General features: G+C 28.3%; 1 protein-coding gene and 1 non-coding gene across 15 annotated transcripts in view; both read left to right on the top strand.

Annotated features, from left to right (window-relative positions):
* Positions 1-17,751, top strand: part of CadN (Cadherin-N) — a gene marked incomplete at its 5' end in the record, with an annotated part of 700,644 nt that overhangs the window by 400,084 nt on the left and 282,809 nt on the right.
* Positions 5,781-5,884, top strand: LOC112211010 (U6 spliceosomal RNA). Its single transcript, XR_002945405.1, has one exon. It is a non-coding gene; the product is annotated as a U6 spliceosomal RNA (small nuclear RNA).

The raw sequence follows: 17,751 nt of genomic DNA, 5'->3' as shown, positions 1-17,751 counted from the left end.
TACATTTTCCTCTTAAATCCCAAAAGGGCCTTCCTAATAGAAGTGCTCTGTACTTTTTCCCCATAAAAATTGTTCTTTTTTTAATTATCAATAAACAACAGTAGCCATATTGATGCATTTTCCTCTTAAATCCCAAAAGGGCCTTCCTAATAGAAGTGCTCTGTACTTTTCCCCCATAAAAATTGTTCATGTTAAAAATGTAACATGGCTGAAAAAATAAAAAATGAAAATAAACAACGATAATAGAGTAGATGTAAATCTTTTTTGGTAAATATTAGCATAAATAACCTTGTTTATTTTAAAACTACTAAATTTATATAATCCAGTCCTATATAGGAAAGGTTCATGAATTAATAGTGTTAAGCACTACCCAAAAAAATATTATCTCCAATTATAAACGGCATTTGGAGTTCATCTTTAGGTTTTATTTTTTTACAATATAAAATTATATAATAAATATAACCACTTATTTTTGAATTATCATTAATTGGAAAATTCATAGATATATATTCATATCTTATGCAACGAAATTTATTATATTTAATAGTTTAGTTTGTGCCCTTTGTAAAATAAATATAAAACGTATTTAAATAAGTATACTATTTAGTTTAATTCTTTAACCGGCCTATTCTCACTGAAATAGTGGTGGTAAGTAATAAAATTTATGAGAAAATTATTCATGGTGGAAAATTGTTATAATTTATTATTATTATTAATCTTTTAACATTTGACACTGAAGTTGAAATACTTTTGATATGAGTAAAGCACTCTAACAGCGCATTTAATGTTAATGATATCAATAATTTAAACAACGCATTTTCTAAAGCACTTCCCCTAATTTGCTAGTTATATTTCCTTGCTAATTTCATGAAGTATTAACGCTTATTACCCTGAGAATCATCAAGGCATGTGTTTAAGTAATGTTCTTAAGGTTTTAATAAGGCATATAGATTCCTATAATAATCATAATTTCATAGTCATGAAGTTACTCATTACGTTTTCTTCTTTCATTATTAATGAATTTCGATTCGTCATTGAACTAGTTAACGTAAGCTTAGGTTTCTGCCCTTTTGTTTCATATTACAATTAAGACAATTTACAGAGGAAAGTTGGCACCGCTGGAATCGTTTTGAAATGGAAACGTTAATTCCCTACGGACCGCGAACTCAATCCTTTCACAAAGGACTTGATGGTGTTTGACGTAGGAGCCTTTTGCTATATCAGACTAGAATATGTGGTAGGGGATAGGGAACGAACCAGTTGATGATTAAAAAAAGGATATTCTCCTTTGAAGTGGAATTATTCACAAAGGTCCGGTCAGTGGCCTATCTCTTTTATTAATCATTTATAGATAATATATAAAATAGAACTTCACCTATCCTTTGTCTGATTAGAAACTTTTATAAGGATAGTGGACTCTCGCTAATCCGAAATAATTAAATTCAACGGAGTTCAGATTAGTGAAAAATTCAGATTACTAAACAAGGGAAAATAACAGTCACTACTTAAGTAGCAAATCAATTTTTTCAGATTATTTCACAACGATTTTCTTGTGAAATAATCTGAAATTTTCATTTTTTAGTTTCATTTAAAAAAATTATTACATCTTAAAGGGTGAAAATTTAGTAATATACTATGAAATACGTGACGGAGAGTGCTAAAAAGGTAATCAAATATCTCTGGTGAAATCGCTAATCAATTTTATTAAAACTCATAGTTAATTGTTTTTCAATTACAAAAAAACAATTAACTATGAGGACAATATATTAAAAAGAGATTTAAGTAAAATATTAGTTAGTGATAGAGAGTGCTGAAAAGGTAAAAAAACGTCTCTGGGAAAAACAATATTTTCATAACATCATTAATTACATGTTACAACTGTTATGACATCACAAGTAATTGGCTCCATTATAAAAAAGAAGTATTCATTAAAGTGGATACAAACAGCATAAGTAATTATACATAGTAGTAAGTATGAAGTATCACTTAATACATTAGTAATATAATATATCACTAATATATAAATAAGAAGTATATAAGTAATATTATATTACTATATATACTTGTAAGAAATATATAGTAATATTATATTATATTATACTAATATATGTTATACATATAAATTGATATTACCTTCATTTCGCAACAATGAAATTTTCGGTTCATCAGTTTCGTGATCATAACAAATTATTATTTTTGTTTTTTGCTTTAAATTTACTTTATTGAAACATACATTACTTGTACAAAACCTTTTCTTTATTTCATTTGATACAGCACAGTACAAGCCATTGAATATCTTTACTTTTTTGATTATCTCTTCTTGAAAACCCTCCAGTGACTTGTATATGCAGTAGAAAACCAGTAACAAAAAATTGATAAAATGCTGAGAAATTAGTTCAGTAAAATAAAAACTGACTAGTTATTAATAAATGCTTAACAAATATTTGTATACTTGAATTTAATCATGTTTCTAGAGATTTTTTAAATATTTTAAATTGGTTGAATAATTAATTTCCATCACACTTGAATATGCTTGTTCATTTTAAAGTAACATACATTTGATATTTTTTTATTTTATTTACTCCAGATTAACCGATTCTCAGTCTTAGCCGGTATTAATATATATATATATATTAATATTAGTAATGTCTTGGAGATATAAGCGGGGCTTTAGATTTATACACTTTCTTCAGCAGTTACATACAATATCGAAAATTTGCGTTTTTACATGATATTTTGCATTTCTTAATATGTCTGTAAGCCTTTTTGTTATGTTCCAACCAGAATGAAAGAGCTTGAATTTTTCTTATTTTAATCTTACTATATACCCTAAATCTTCATTAAAATTAATTCAATTCAAATAGTACCAGTTCAGATAGTATTAGTTTCTATATACCCGTGATTTATAGATTTTTTTTCGGTTATTGGAAGATTATTTTATACTGTCCCATAGTTGAATGTTAATGTTAAGAAACAAGGTTTGTTACCTATATATTACTTATATCATAAAACCAAAAGGTTTACATCATAAAATAAAAAGATTTAAATATAATGAACTATTTCTTCCGTCCTGGTCGAAATCAATAAATATTAATTGTCCGGAAAAAATAAAAAAAAGTTTTGTTTTTTATTTAAAAAAACTAGTGTTTATTTTTTGAAGAGTTAATTAATAGTTCAACCATGCAATTTCAATTTAACTTAAACATATACGTAATAGAAATGGAATATTTTTATTGATTCTATATTATTTTATTAATAAAAACCTAGGAGAAATATAATAACAACAGTAATAACAACAGGAAAAAACAAAATTCAATTTCACGAAAACCCCGCTACAAGTGACCAACCAAGTAAATATATAAATGATGAGAAACGTTACAGTACAGTTTTCCTAATATCCACTACCGATAACAATCTTGGTCACAAAAAACTAATAAAATTTTACCCAGCGGACTGAATAGAATAAAAAAGATTGTACAAAATGCCCACTCTGATTTATTAAGAACTATGTTATTCTATGTATTATATTGTCTGTTTACTGTGCGTATTTGCATTTTTTTTTCTATTTTTTTTTACCTCTGTTTTATAAACATACCTAAATCCAACTTTACGAGTTGAAGCCAACCCGGAGGCATAGCTGGTTTCCCTTACAGGACTTTCCAATACGTGTAGGGATTACCTTCACAATAACCCTCTTCAAAGGGAATATATACAAACAAAAGGGGAAAAATAAAACAAAAAAAAAGTTCAGTTCAAATATGTCTCTTATTTGTTTCATAATGCAAACCTTCCTTTATTTCAACAAAATTTCCTTTATTTTTGTTTTCATATTTAAAAATATAAAATGCAACATTGGATGAACCTAACTAAAAATCAGTAGGACTATACATGAAAAAAAATAATAATACCTTCTGATTTTAATTATAATTCTGATGCGTTTCGGACCCTTTGCATTATTCTCAACAAATATTATTCAAAATTTATTCGTTCATCAAACTGCTACATTTTGCCAAATTCCAATTCAAATGTGATTATGTGAACTGATTTGTAGGTTTTTATTTCATATTTATCTTACCCATGATTTACCATACCTTCAATAAGGTGCATTAATATCCAATTAAATAAAACAGTTTTCATAATCTTAAATACAAATATTGATTGAAAAAAAATATATATAAGAGAAACGTGGGAAATTGAAGATACAGCAAATATTGAGTTAAAATTATTGAGTTTTATTCAAACGAATCTGAATTCTTAATATTAAAAACAAAAATGACTTTTCTCTTGAAAATCACAAAATTAATTTCAAAGAATACGAATTATGTTTCAAAATCCCTTTCAAACTAAAACAAAATTTAAGAATCTTTTTTTGGGGGAGGGAGGGGGATAATTTGCTAAAAAAGACCACTCTGAGAACTATGGTTTATTATGCCTTCCCTTATTTTTTTTATTTTTTTTTTTTACTTTATTAAGTTAATTCACAACTGTAAAAGTATTTTTACAACCAGCGAATGAGATGTAGAGAGAGAGAGAGAGAGAAAAAAAAAAAGTCATGAAGGCATGAAGGTTAAGGTCATCCAATGATGCCTCTCCATTAAAATTGAAATTTAAAAATCAATTTAAGAGGTCCCTATTCCAGCTCCTTCGTAAACGTCGTCTCGTATCTGCTAAGTCTAGTGTTGATAGTCCTTGAATTAGAGGGTTAGTGTGTGTTGGAAGTGCGTCGTGAAACCGTTTATATAATGATTTAATGGTTGTTTGTACGTAGGCAGTTCGTAAGTCTTTGTGTAAGTTCTTGTTACTGATGTAGGGGGGAGCACTACTGATCAGTCTTAGTAATTTTGATTGAAACTGTTGCAGTTTCAGTAAGTTAGTTTTTTTGGCATATCCATAAATTTGTGCACCGTAAGTCCAAATTGGTCTGAGAAGGTAAGTACAAATCTTTAGTTTTTCTGAAAGTGGTAATTTTGATCGTTTATTTAAAAGATGAAATAATAATTTAAGTCGGAAATTTAGCTTTTGTTTTGTTATTTTTATGTAGGGAGTCCATGTAAGTCGTTTGTCTAATGTCAATCCAAGGTATTTTATTGTGTCTGTCCGGGTTAAACTTTGATCATTTAGAAAAACAGGAGGACATATACCACGACGGAGCGTAAAAGTTATTTGAACTGATTTCTCAATGTTTATCCTTGATTTCCATTTGATACACCTTCCCTTATTAAAAATTATTTTTCATTTTCAAGGTTTATTTTAAGTAAATATACATTATACAATTTTAATCTGTATTAAAATTCAGACTTAATTGATACACAACGTTTGGATACAACATCCGATTACAAATAAATTCACTGTAAATGCTCAAATAATATCCATTTAAATGAACACTTCTGAAATACCAGAAATTACAGAGTTTCCAGAGAATAGCAGAACATATAATTGAATACTCGGTAAGCCCCATTTCAAATAAAAGAGATTAAAATTGCTAATTTTAATTAAATGTCCGCTTACCTGACTCAGTTTTAATCTAATTATATTTTCCTTTATTATTTTAAACCAAAATAATTTTATCAAGCTATAGAATTCCGATATGCAAAACAGAAAAATATAATTAAAAAAATCCTATTATTTTAAAAATTTAAGTTACAAATGAAACTTTTTTTTTCATACCCTTCAATAAAATAAATCAGTACATCATACATTATATGTACATCAGTGTATTTCATGTATTATATATGCTTTTACTGAGTCTTCTCCCTTTGATTGCCTTGTGGCATCGAATTGTCCTCGCTTCGGCAGTACATATATTAAATTGGACCGGTACAGAGAAGATAAATATGGCCCCTGCACAAATGAAACCATTGAAACATTCATTGATAAGCTTAGTATATCGGGATATAGTATACACTTAAGATATCGGGAACTCCTTCAAGATTTTTTTTTGTGTGTGAATATTCGGCCAACCATTGAAATTACTGCTAAAAATGTTTACACAAAAAAACAAAAAATGACCACAGTTTTTACATAGATTACCTTGATCTTTATAACACAATAAATAGTATTTTCCAGTAATTAACTAGATATATGTAACTAATTAGTTTCCCCTAAAATCATTCTTGTGGAAGTGTCTAGTTAGATTTTTTTTTCTTTTAAAGATTAAATTAATATTTTTTGAAATGCTATTAGGCATTTTTTTCAGAATAGGGATTGTTCAAATTAAGATTCTTTCATTTTCAAATTTCTTGGCACAAAATTAAAAAAATATTAAGATTTTTTTTTCCTTTGTAACATATCACGAGGTATTTAGGCATATCAATCTTTAATTTTATTATTGAAGAATACTTTCCAAAATAGTTTTTTGGATCAATCATCAATACACTGACTTCTAAACCGCATTTAATTATAAAGTTTGATATGAGTTGTTTTTCACTCAGTGTGGTTGCGCCAGTTAATTCTTGGTTCTGTCTTTCCCAAAGTTCTCCTCCAAATGTATGAAAGTAAGTTCCCAGTCCTGGAATTATTAGGTAGAATTATTAACTTCAAACACAACTCCCTTAGCTACCAAATCGGATTATAATATTATATATGTAAGTTGAGTGAAGCTGAAATTCGTGTATGGTTGTAAAAATTAATTCTGATAATGGTTTTAAAGTTTTACACATATAACATTGTACCTTAAAAATCAAAACCATAAATATATAACATGTTACACTTTAAGTGTGTTTATGAATTATTATTCCATAATTAACTAATTAGTAATCAACGGGTTTGTTATTTTAGTCTAGATTGCCTAACATGTTTTGTTTTCATTTTATTTTTTGTATTGCCGTCAAATGGTAACGTAATAAATACAGTACTGATGTAAATAGAGGGCTAAAATGACTAAAATATCTTGATGAAGAAAATATCATTAAATAAAATATCTTTAATAACAGTCGACTATCAATTTTTGTTGCTATAACTAATGTTTTTTCATTGATAAAAATATTTTTTGTTATGTCGTATTCGTAGTTTTTTTTTGCTATGTATTCTTTTCCATTTAATAAACAAATAATTTCCCATTAACAGAGGGCTCTAAATAATTACTTGCTTGTAAAGGAAAATCGACTACTTATTAACAAGTAAATTTCTATTACAAAACTAAAATAAAAACAAATAGTTAAACAAAACTAGTTAAAATAAAACTTACAATAGGTTCGAACAGAATTGCGAGAGTGGGACACAATGATAAAAAAATCAAATGTTAATTAAATAACGTTAACAAGACTCACTTCAGTGTCTTAATTGAACATCAGATATTCAATTAGTACATTCAGCTTTATTATTTATATTTGAATTTTTAACGTTCATCACCGACGGCCACTTACACAATACTTGTTAAGCCATAATTATTAATTAAGACTTTGTCTGGGTAAATTCATTCGGTGACAATGTAACAGGGAACTCGTTTGAACAATTAAATTAAGTTTAATTATCCCTGCTTTAGTATTTATGAAATAAATAAAATTCTAGAATAAATAAAAGACGAAAGGCGGGTGATGCATCAAGTTCTCTGTTACAAAGGGGACATAAACCTTCTTTAATTTTGTATGTGACTATTATATATAAATTAAAATATTTTGTCTGTTGTTGGTGTACTTGATATGAATATGTTTTTTTCTTTTTTAAAATATTGAAAATGTTCTGCCTTTTGAAAGTTTACAACTTCTTGTTCTTTTATATGAAGACCACGGTGCCAAGTTGATATTTGAGCGATGTCAACACAATTTTTTTTTTTCCTGTTACCCACAAGGTTTTAAGATTTTTTTTTTCATTTTGTTGAGTATTTTCGATTATTAAGGTTAAATGCTGTACTAACTTTCTATTTAAAATTTTAATTTTAAATAATAAGTGAATACAACTTGTTCTTGTTCATCGATTCCAGTCATTAGTCAATATTTTATTTTTAAAAAAATTGTCTATGGAAACTGTTAAACATGAGATGAAATACGACTTGTCATAACGAATACGACAAATACGACTTGTGACAGGACCGTTATACTCTACCTCACCATCTTTGTTAGTAAATTCCACCTCACAACTTATCGGTTAGTTTTATTTTTTAAAGTAACTTATGACTTGGGAAATTCAACTTCATCCTGAAGAATGAAGCCCAGGCTGCTGCAGGACATCCTATTATAAATTTTATAATCATTTATTTCTATCATTGTTATTACTACTATTTTATTAATTTTTCTAAAATTAATTTTTTTTCCCCATAAGAAGTCAGTTATGTATTGATATTTATAGATTTAAATATCATTGTTTTTGTTATTAACTTTTCTTTTCTTTTTTTCTCACTTATTAAGAATTATTATTTTTATATATTTATTTCATTTTTTTTTATAGTTACTTATTGTTTAATATTTATAGCGTTGTAAATAGTCTAGCGTAGTAAATAGGGTCTCTCGTACGAGAGTATAATCAATTGTTAAAGATGTAAAAATATAACTGTTATATTAACCAAGATCTACCTGGGCCCTGTTTCATAATAAAGTACAAACTAATACTATTAGTCTTGTAGATTTATCTTAATTCAATTACATAGACTTGTACGATAGTAACTTGTACTTTAGTATTTTTTAATTCCTATAGTATCACTAATAGTCATGAAAAAAATAAGTATTAGCATTACTACCACACTAGTTTCTACACTTCTACTATGAACTAATACTATTAGCTATTATTATGAAACAGAGCCCAGGTATTTGATAAAAATTGTTCAACTAAAATTATTATTATTATGTACTTTTATTATAAGTTTCCTTATAAATTTAATTTTTAACTTTTCTCTCATTTATTCAAAAAAGTATTAAATTGCCTATCATCTTTTTTTGTGTTCCTAAATTTTTGCCTAGTAGTGCATATTTTAAATTCTAAAGTTTTTTATCGTGTATATTAAAATGAGATAATTGCAATTTTTAATGTTACATATTTAAAGTTTTTTACCATTACATAGCTTAGGGCTTATAAAAACCGGTCTTTGGTCAGAGGTATTAGATTACTTTGTTATCTATTGTTAGTAATTGTCTGAAAACATTGACCCCAAAAACGGACTATAAAAAAAAAAATCTTCACCCATTTGAAAAGAAATCAAATTTGCCTTGATTGCTGGTTGTGACTTCAAGGGCTGGAGTATCCCTGAATAAATATCCGTCTCTATGGCGTGCTTTTATCATTTCATTATTCTGAACCATTCCGGGTTATTTTAATGTAATTTCACATATCTAATTTTATGCTTGTCTGGCTTAATTTTTAGGGGCTCTGTTTAAAACAAGTCCTCATAGCTCGGTTAGTTTCTTGGGATTGCCTTGGGTTTAATCTTTAAAATATTTTCTGCATAAGACATGCAATATACTTTTAGAAATATATGTGCTACGTTTAGTATATTTGTTCCTAACATTTTTGTATTATGTCATAAATGTATTTAAACATTATCCTCATGGATTTATTTTCGCTTCATTGAAAAAATATAATTACTGTTTAAAATGGCTTTATAACTTTATTTGATGGTAAAAATGTTTACGTTAAGGGTTTACCAGGTGCCCCTAAAGTATGGGGTAGTGGTGCCCCAAGCCAATTCCACTTTTTCAAAACTAAAACAAAAAAATTAAAATAAAACTAGCAAATATACAGTGCATTCCAGTATTTGCACTGCTTATCTTCCTGATTAAGAGCTATAAGGATAATTAGGCAGCAAATGTTTTATAGCTCGAGGGGTTCTGAACAATTTTTTTCAGCCCAAGGGTGCTGCGGCGAATAAATTTCGGGAACCTTTGCTCTTGTTAATAATTTACCCAAGGCTCGCCCAGTTGATTTTTGACTGAAGAACTAGACAGTACCGGGGTTGAGGTAAACTAATTCCATTTCCTTAATTGAAGTTTTGCTCTATAATTTCATTACTTGGTTAAATATTATTATATTATTCAGCTTCTGTAATTAAATCGATCGGTTCATTGTACAGAGCAATTAATTAAGTAATGACGTTCTAAGAGTTACAGATAATTATGATTTTAATTAAAATAAGTACCTGTACAAAAGGAATAACAAAATAGATTATATAGCCAATATTAAAATAAAATAATGTCAAAAAGTAACATCCATGAATGTTGATGGAATCTATACATATACAATTACAATATAAATGTACATGCTTCAGTTACACTATAATTACACTGAGATAACCGTTAAATGGTTCAAAAGATCAAAAATTAGTGATTTTGAAGAATAATCACATTAAAGTAATTAAAAAACACAATTACAATTACTTCTTGACTCTAAATAATTGCAATTATAATAATAATTACTTGTAGTTCAATTCATATGTGAATTCAGTTTATTTGAACGTATTTCTTATGAGCAGAGATTGTAAAAGTTAAAATAAATCGATTAGTAGGCGCGCGATCATAAAATAGATTTTTGTTATTTATTTTCAGCATCTTCAAAAATATATAAATAAACCGTAATTTGTTGATAAATACATACGCCAGCGCGCAATCTTAAACTGTTTTTTTTTTTTTTTTATATTTTAGAGTCATTGAAAACAGAGTCAGTGTTAAGTATTTGTCATCACAATTAGAATTACTTGTAATTGTATTATAACTACTAAAAAATAACTACATATGAATGTAATTAGTAATTGCAATTACTTTGGCTTAGCTTGTGAATGTGGTCCTATAATTGCAGTAGTTCACCATGTAATTTTAATTACAATTAACCATGTAATTTTAATTACAATTATAATTGTAATTACGTATTGGCTAACTATGATTTAGATATATCACTCTTAAGTGGCATATTTTTTATCTTAAAAATTTTAACTCAACAAAATATTCACCCTGATCTCTGAATGGCATATGAGAATATCTTGAATTATATTTTTTTTATCAATAATTATATTTTCAAATTATATCTTATTTTATATCTGTTTACTTTCTGTTTAATAGTTAATTTAATTATATTCAAAGTTGAACAATCACACTATAATTCTCTTGCAAATATACTAAGTGAAACCTTTCTAATGAATTGATTGCTTTTCTATTAAATATTAAGTATTGAATATATTCTGTAATATATATTCTCTATAATATAGTTATATTTAATTATTTTAAACATTTATTAATTGACTGAATTCTCCAAGGATTGTTGAAAGTGCAATCTCTTTATCAAGCAGATCGTTTTTCTACGGAGTACGTTCGTCATTACGCTAGAAGTCCATCAAAAAAATAAATATTGATCATCTCTTCCGGAATTGAACCAATTTCTTCCATTATCAGCGTGTCTTCCGATTAACTTTAAAAGTAATTTTGTTATTCTCTTTCTTACTAAAACCTTTAAAAATTCTCTATTTATTAACATCAGTTGTGCAAATAAAAGCCGTGACTATAATTTCAATGATATCTGAGGTTTAAGCTCTAAATGCACAACGCAAAGCTAGGATAAGCCCCACCCCTTGACCTCAGCATGCTCTCAGCCATCTGAATGGGTGTTCATCCTGATTATACCTATATAATTTACTGTTAGATTAATTGTATGATTATGTATATATAAGCATATAATTTATATGTTCAATCTATCCAAAATAAGAAAATAACCTTTTACGGGTTTTCATCAGTTAATTCATTATTATATAAATGTTCAGTACCATTTTTTATGTAAAAATCGTACAGTTCAATTACAATTGCATATTTTATAAAAATAAATCTGATAGATCTTATTTTATTTTTTTCTAGTTAAATTTATTTTTTACTAATTCTAACATATAATCACGCCGGTGTAATTATTTTTGTGAGTTATATCCACCCGATACTTATCAATTACACCTTATTATGAATTTAGATGATGAAATATATATTATAATTAGTGGTTAAAAATTGTATTTAAGTGATTAACATTTTTATTGCTTATCATTATAAAAAGTCTTCATTATATTAACGCTATTCCAATCCATTTAAACAGTAAATTCTCATTTTCAAATTCTATTATTATTTTTATTTTTATGAAATTACTTTTTGATAGTTTGTTTCAACTTTAAATATTCTACTAATTAGAGCAGAAAATTCATTCTCAGGGATTTAAAGTTTGGGAAATAGATATATTTTAAGGTTGATTAATTGAATGCAGGCTTCGTACCGTGAAGATACACCTAGTAATAGGATGAATTCAAATTAAAAAATGGCTTTTTAAATAATAATTTATGGATTATAAAAATGTAATTAAAAATAATACCTACGTAAATATTTTATTATTAATTAACTTTCCCTACATCCATTTTTAAATACTAGGTAATTAAAAGATGAATAATTTTTCAATTATCGAATTAATAATTAGTCATTGTTAGCGTGAATTCAATTTTTCTGTTTTGTTTTCCTTCACTTTGGGTTGAAGTCTGTTGTGAACATGTGAACCCTTGGGGTTTCTTAAAAAGTAGATAACTTTTTATGAAGAGTTTGTAAGAGACTCTGTAAAGAATTTTAGGTCACATACTTCTTGCATAAAAGTTTTTGTTTGTAAAAAGGCCTTGTGATGACTTTATTATGCAAGACGCATTACTCCACATATAGCAGCTGGGGATTAGGGTTGCTACCCGTGGAAATCTACTCGCTCTACTAACTACTGACTTTAAAAATCCACCCTTAGGATTATAAAGGTTGAATTACCCACCTCGGAAAGCCCCATATCAACAAGTGTGTCTGAGTCGATCCATAGCATCCCTTAAGACCTGGAATTCAATTGGACTGGAACAGTATTTGTCCAGTGTGTCTGGTCGGAAAAATTTGGCATTGCTAGAATAGCTTTGTATTAACCTCCTTCACTTGTTCATGTTTACTCTGTTTCATATATTGAAACGATTGTTCTAAATGCAATTTAGGTTGAATTAAAATGATTCTTTAACCCTATTCTTCCATGACTTGCGCTTTAATGTTACTTAGTCCAATGTTCTCGGCATTTAATAGGCCGCTAGATTGTCCCTATCTCTTTCTCTGAAAACCACCGCAGCTTTTAATACCTCTGAGTCCACGCTGGTCTTCAGATATCGGCTCTCTTATTCTTTCCATCAGCCGATTGCCAAAAAAATAGTAATCATCGCTAAACTGATGGATAAAATACAAGTGGTAGAGTGAGACATTTATGGGAACACCGTGGTAGATCTAATTGTATTAATACAATGATTTCAAAGAGCCCCTGGGTTTCCTTTTATTATGTTCTTTTATTATTATTTATTACACAGCAATATTGGTTACAGTCATTTAAAATATGAGAAAAAATTTCACCTGTATATGGAAAGGTAGTTTATGTTCCAGCGGCCAAGAAACGCCTAATCGAATATTACTTTTAAATCTACATTGGTTCAGGAAATGACAGTCATATTTTCCATTATCTGATATAAATTTTGTCTAAGACAGGATGGTGGAGGCTAGAGGCTAAACAGTTTTAGGATATTCCTCTTCTTCATAAACATCTTTGAGATCAGTGCCGTTTCGCGCCATGTCCTAGGGGTGGGGAATAGTGAGACTATAATAATAATATAGACAAATTCCATTATGTTCGTTTGTTATAATTAAATCATAAACCGCTATTAAAATAGGAACTATTATTAATATAATGGTAACCATTACTCATATTGAATCAACTAATCTGTAGGTATAAGAGTATTAGTCCCATAGAAATAGTATCATAAAAGTTTAAAAAATGTTTTTACTTAGAAGATGCAAATATGATAATTTTTTTTTCAATTATTCCTTAAATAGGTGGTTAACATGACGTATATGTCGTAGCAGTAGAAATATGCGGTTTTCTAATATTTTTAAAAGGGTTTTTCTTGTTAAACTTTTTTTTTAAACAGGAAACTTAATTAACACTTTTCTAATAAAATATTTATTAATATTTTAAACATTTAAGTTATTCATATGAATTTTAATCCATCAGAAGGAGCCAATCGCCTCTTCTTTTTAAGTTTAAATTACATTATATGATGGATAGATATTACTATTTACCTCAATATAAAACCGAGCTCCAAGGGCGTGGCCAATTCACCTTTTTTTGGCTTCACTTTCTCATCATATAATATAAAAAATAACTTTCGTGGAATTAGTGTGTATCAAAATTTACCCCAATTATGAATTAATATATACTTCAGTAGCGTCTACTAATTCGGCTACGAATCACATAAATATTTTAGAAGTCAATACATGACTAGAAATTGATAAATTGATTCTCATATGTTCTGATTTCTAAAGTGAAAATAAGCATTTAGGAAATTTAATTGAGATCCAAGGAAACATGCCAAGATTGAGAAACAATTTAAAATTCACTGCTTTATTTTATTTTTTGTCTTTAGTTAAAATTAAGAATGTTTTGTTCTTATTTGTAGCCCATAACTTCTTCTGGTATAAAAAGTGACACCGAATTCTATTAAAATCATTATTAAACAAGTAAATCAATAAATTATTTATAATCTAATAATTGTTATTGCACCCCTCCCCCCCCCCATAAAAGATAAAAATTATTTTAAAAAATTGTTTATTATTCACTGACTAAAAACATTCTATAAAATGTATAGGAATTAATAATTCCCTAGAAAATAAATTAATCTACATTAGTTATAAATTTAAAATATATTAAATTTTGTCTTCACGCCTAGTATCTAAAATTTTAAATCTAAATTGGTATTAAGTGAATTAACACAAAAGCACTCCGTAGCAGTCGACAAAAATTTATAGCAATGATAAACTGCTTCATATTAATGGAGTCATACTAAAATCTGGTTTAATATTGGGTATGGCGTCGCAGGTGGTTGTCACATTTCTGGGACAGTTCCGCTTCGATGACAAATAGTTGTATTCGGTTTCCACACGTTGGTCGTAATGCACTTCCTAAGCTAAGATAATTAAACTATCCTGTTGTTTAATAGATTGCTTTACCTTTATTAAAAGTTATGTGTAGCTATATGCGTTCTTATTTGTAGATATAGTATTTCACCTTTTTAAACCAAATATTTTAAATTTACAAAATTAATCCAATTTCTTCCGTATTGTATTGTCAATTCATTTGTCTATGATAAGTTATCGTTGTCAGCTGGGATTCCACAAGTTGATTAACAGGTGTTCAATTGAGTTCAAAGACCTCTCACCTATTCACTTTGGAAACATAGCTAGACAGAGGAAAAAACGAATTATAAAAACATTATACTTACCACATTTATAGTCTTACTAGACTTCAGAAATTCAAGTTGGATTATATAAGTAATACATTACATTATTATAAAATTAATTAAAATACGAATTTAATTGTGATTTAAATTATTATAGTTCAAATTATGATTTCCTATTTAATTGCTGGAGTTGGCATTTTTATTTTCATAAATATTCATAACTGTTTGTTGATATTGTTCATTTAGTGACTTCGGACATAGGATTGCTGAAAAATATTTACCCCTGTTTAATGATCTTCATATCTCATTTTAAACAGCCATCGGCTTAACAGCATGTATTTTATTGTTTTGAATTCATATAATTATGTAAATGTTTCTGGTACAACAGAATGATGTAAATATCTCTGTTATCTTTGTATGGTAACGTATTCTGAGTTGTGGCAATAGGTATCTTAAAACTATTATAAGTATGAATTTGGTTTTTATGTTATAAACTTATGTTTTACTTTGAATTACGGGTAAATAATTTCTCAGCTCTTCTACTCTCTATATTTTCCAGTGTCATTTTTATTTTCGTTATCAGGACAAAACTTAGCAAAAACAATTTTGTGCCAAAAAAAAGATGGAAAGATCGGATTGTTGTCTGGTTATGTAAGCAAATTGAGTCCGTTGTAACCGAGTGAGTTGAATCGCCACCTTAACAACCTAGAGCCTGCGGAGGCACCGCTTAGCGGTTGACTTTAGCACGGTCTGAGCGGGTTGACTTATATTTCGTGACTGCCCACTCTGACTCGCACTCCCTTCTCTGGTCAAATAGGTTGGTTACCTTAGAAAGATCCAGATGGAGTGACAAAATCTTATATAAGTAGCGTTTAATGATATCGGTGTCTGGACGGACACAAGACAGCTGGACCTCAATAATCAATGATACACCAGCGCACTCTTACAATATATATGACGACGCCCCCATTGGAGGCTTAAAGTTCATACATTTTAAATTAAGGTACTTTTCTCTCATCTCATGTTCAGGAATCAATTTTTTTAAGTGCATCCAATTTATTGATCGACAATAAATAATAAAGACAACAATGTAAATAAAGAATAAAATAAATAGATGATAAATTTCAAACTTAAAGACCTAATTGGAAGAAGATAGTTGATCGTATGAAGTAGATTGTAGGAAGATGGTCCGGATGGCGGTAAATAAAGGTATCCAAATAGTAAAAGAAAACTATTTATTGTTAATCAAAGTTTCGCCCCATATTGCAGGGCTTCAGGAGGTTTGTGAAATTCAAACAGAAGAATAACTAATGATATAAGCTTTGTTTAAATTTTACAGCCCTGGTGAAGCCCTGCAAAGTGAGGTGAAACTTTTGTTAACAATAAATAGTTTTTGTTTACTATTTTGATACCTTTATTTACCACTACTCGGACTATCCTCCTATAATCTAAAGACCTAATGTTAAGCTATTAATTAGCTTTAAAAAATTGTTTTTATTTATTATTATTTCTCTAAACCCTATCCGTGTCTCTAACTTGGCTCTACAAATTCAGTTCCACTAACGAACCTGCTGTTAAGACCTGACCTAGAGACCACACGTGGGCGCCGTAGTGTTGATGAAATGCTATGTATATTGATGATCCCTTCCTTTATAACTGGGACCTCATCGCCAAGTCAGCAATAACTGGGATTATCCCATCCTGGGTAAACCTGGTCAGCTAGGATTGGGGTCGACCAATATCCGACAACAGTTGGTCGTCCAATTACCATTCGTTGCATCTCATTCCCGTTACGCGTTCACTTTTTTGCGCATCCGTTTTCTAATTTGGTTGAAAATATTGGTAAGTGCGCTGTATGTGTTGCTGGTGTAAGCTAAACTATAATGATAAATTAATACAAGTATAGAATACTCGAAAAATTATGTTTTCATTCTGCCTTCCGACCCTCCTTTATCTATAGCCTTATTACACATAACAATTTTAGAAGATCATTGATTGCCTATGTAACTAATAAAATGAAGATGATCTCCAGGGCTTAAAAAGATACAAACACCTACATTAATTAACAGCCTAAGATAACATGAAATAAAAATTAATTATGCTGTATTTAAAAATGATGTAAAATCTATATGAATTAACTGGAAAATGTAAATAAAATGGACAAATTCCTTTTTTTATTTTTAATTTGAGTTATTTTGACATTACCCTGACCATTTTCCTTTTATTATAAAAAATGGTTCTTTTAACACCGCGGGTTAGTGTTCAGCAATAGATTATTAGAATTAGCATTTTTTTCATTTTTTAAATAACCTATTATTCTGTTGCATAGAGGGTTAATTTCTTTTATTCTTGTGCATTATTGGACACATAGCTATCCTAGTTCAACAGTATAAAATATGAAAAAAAATTGTTATTTTGAGATATGTATGTCAATAATGTCAGCATTAATAGTAAGATCTATACTATTGAAGACTGTAATATTACAAAATATTTTTTTTATTCAGATTTTATCATATATGTATTACCATGATTCAGTATTTTACTGTACAGACCATACCCTT

This window comes from Halyomorpha halys, unplaced genomic scaffold (assembly GCF_000696795.3).
Source record: "Halyomorpha halys isolate HHAL.00 unplaced genomic scaffold, Hhal_1.1 Scaffold212.1, whole genome shotgun sequence".
NCBI lineage: Eukaryota > Metazoa > Arthropoda > Insecta > Hemiptera > Pentatomidae > Halyomorpha > Halyomorpha halys.
The sequence above is the reverse complement of the archived record's forward strand: the minus strand, read 5'-3'. Positions and strand labels throughout refer to the sequence as shown.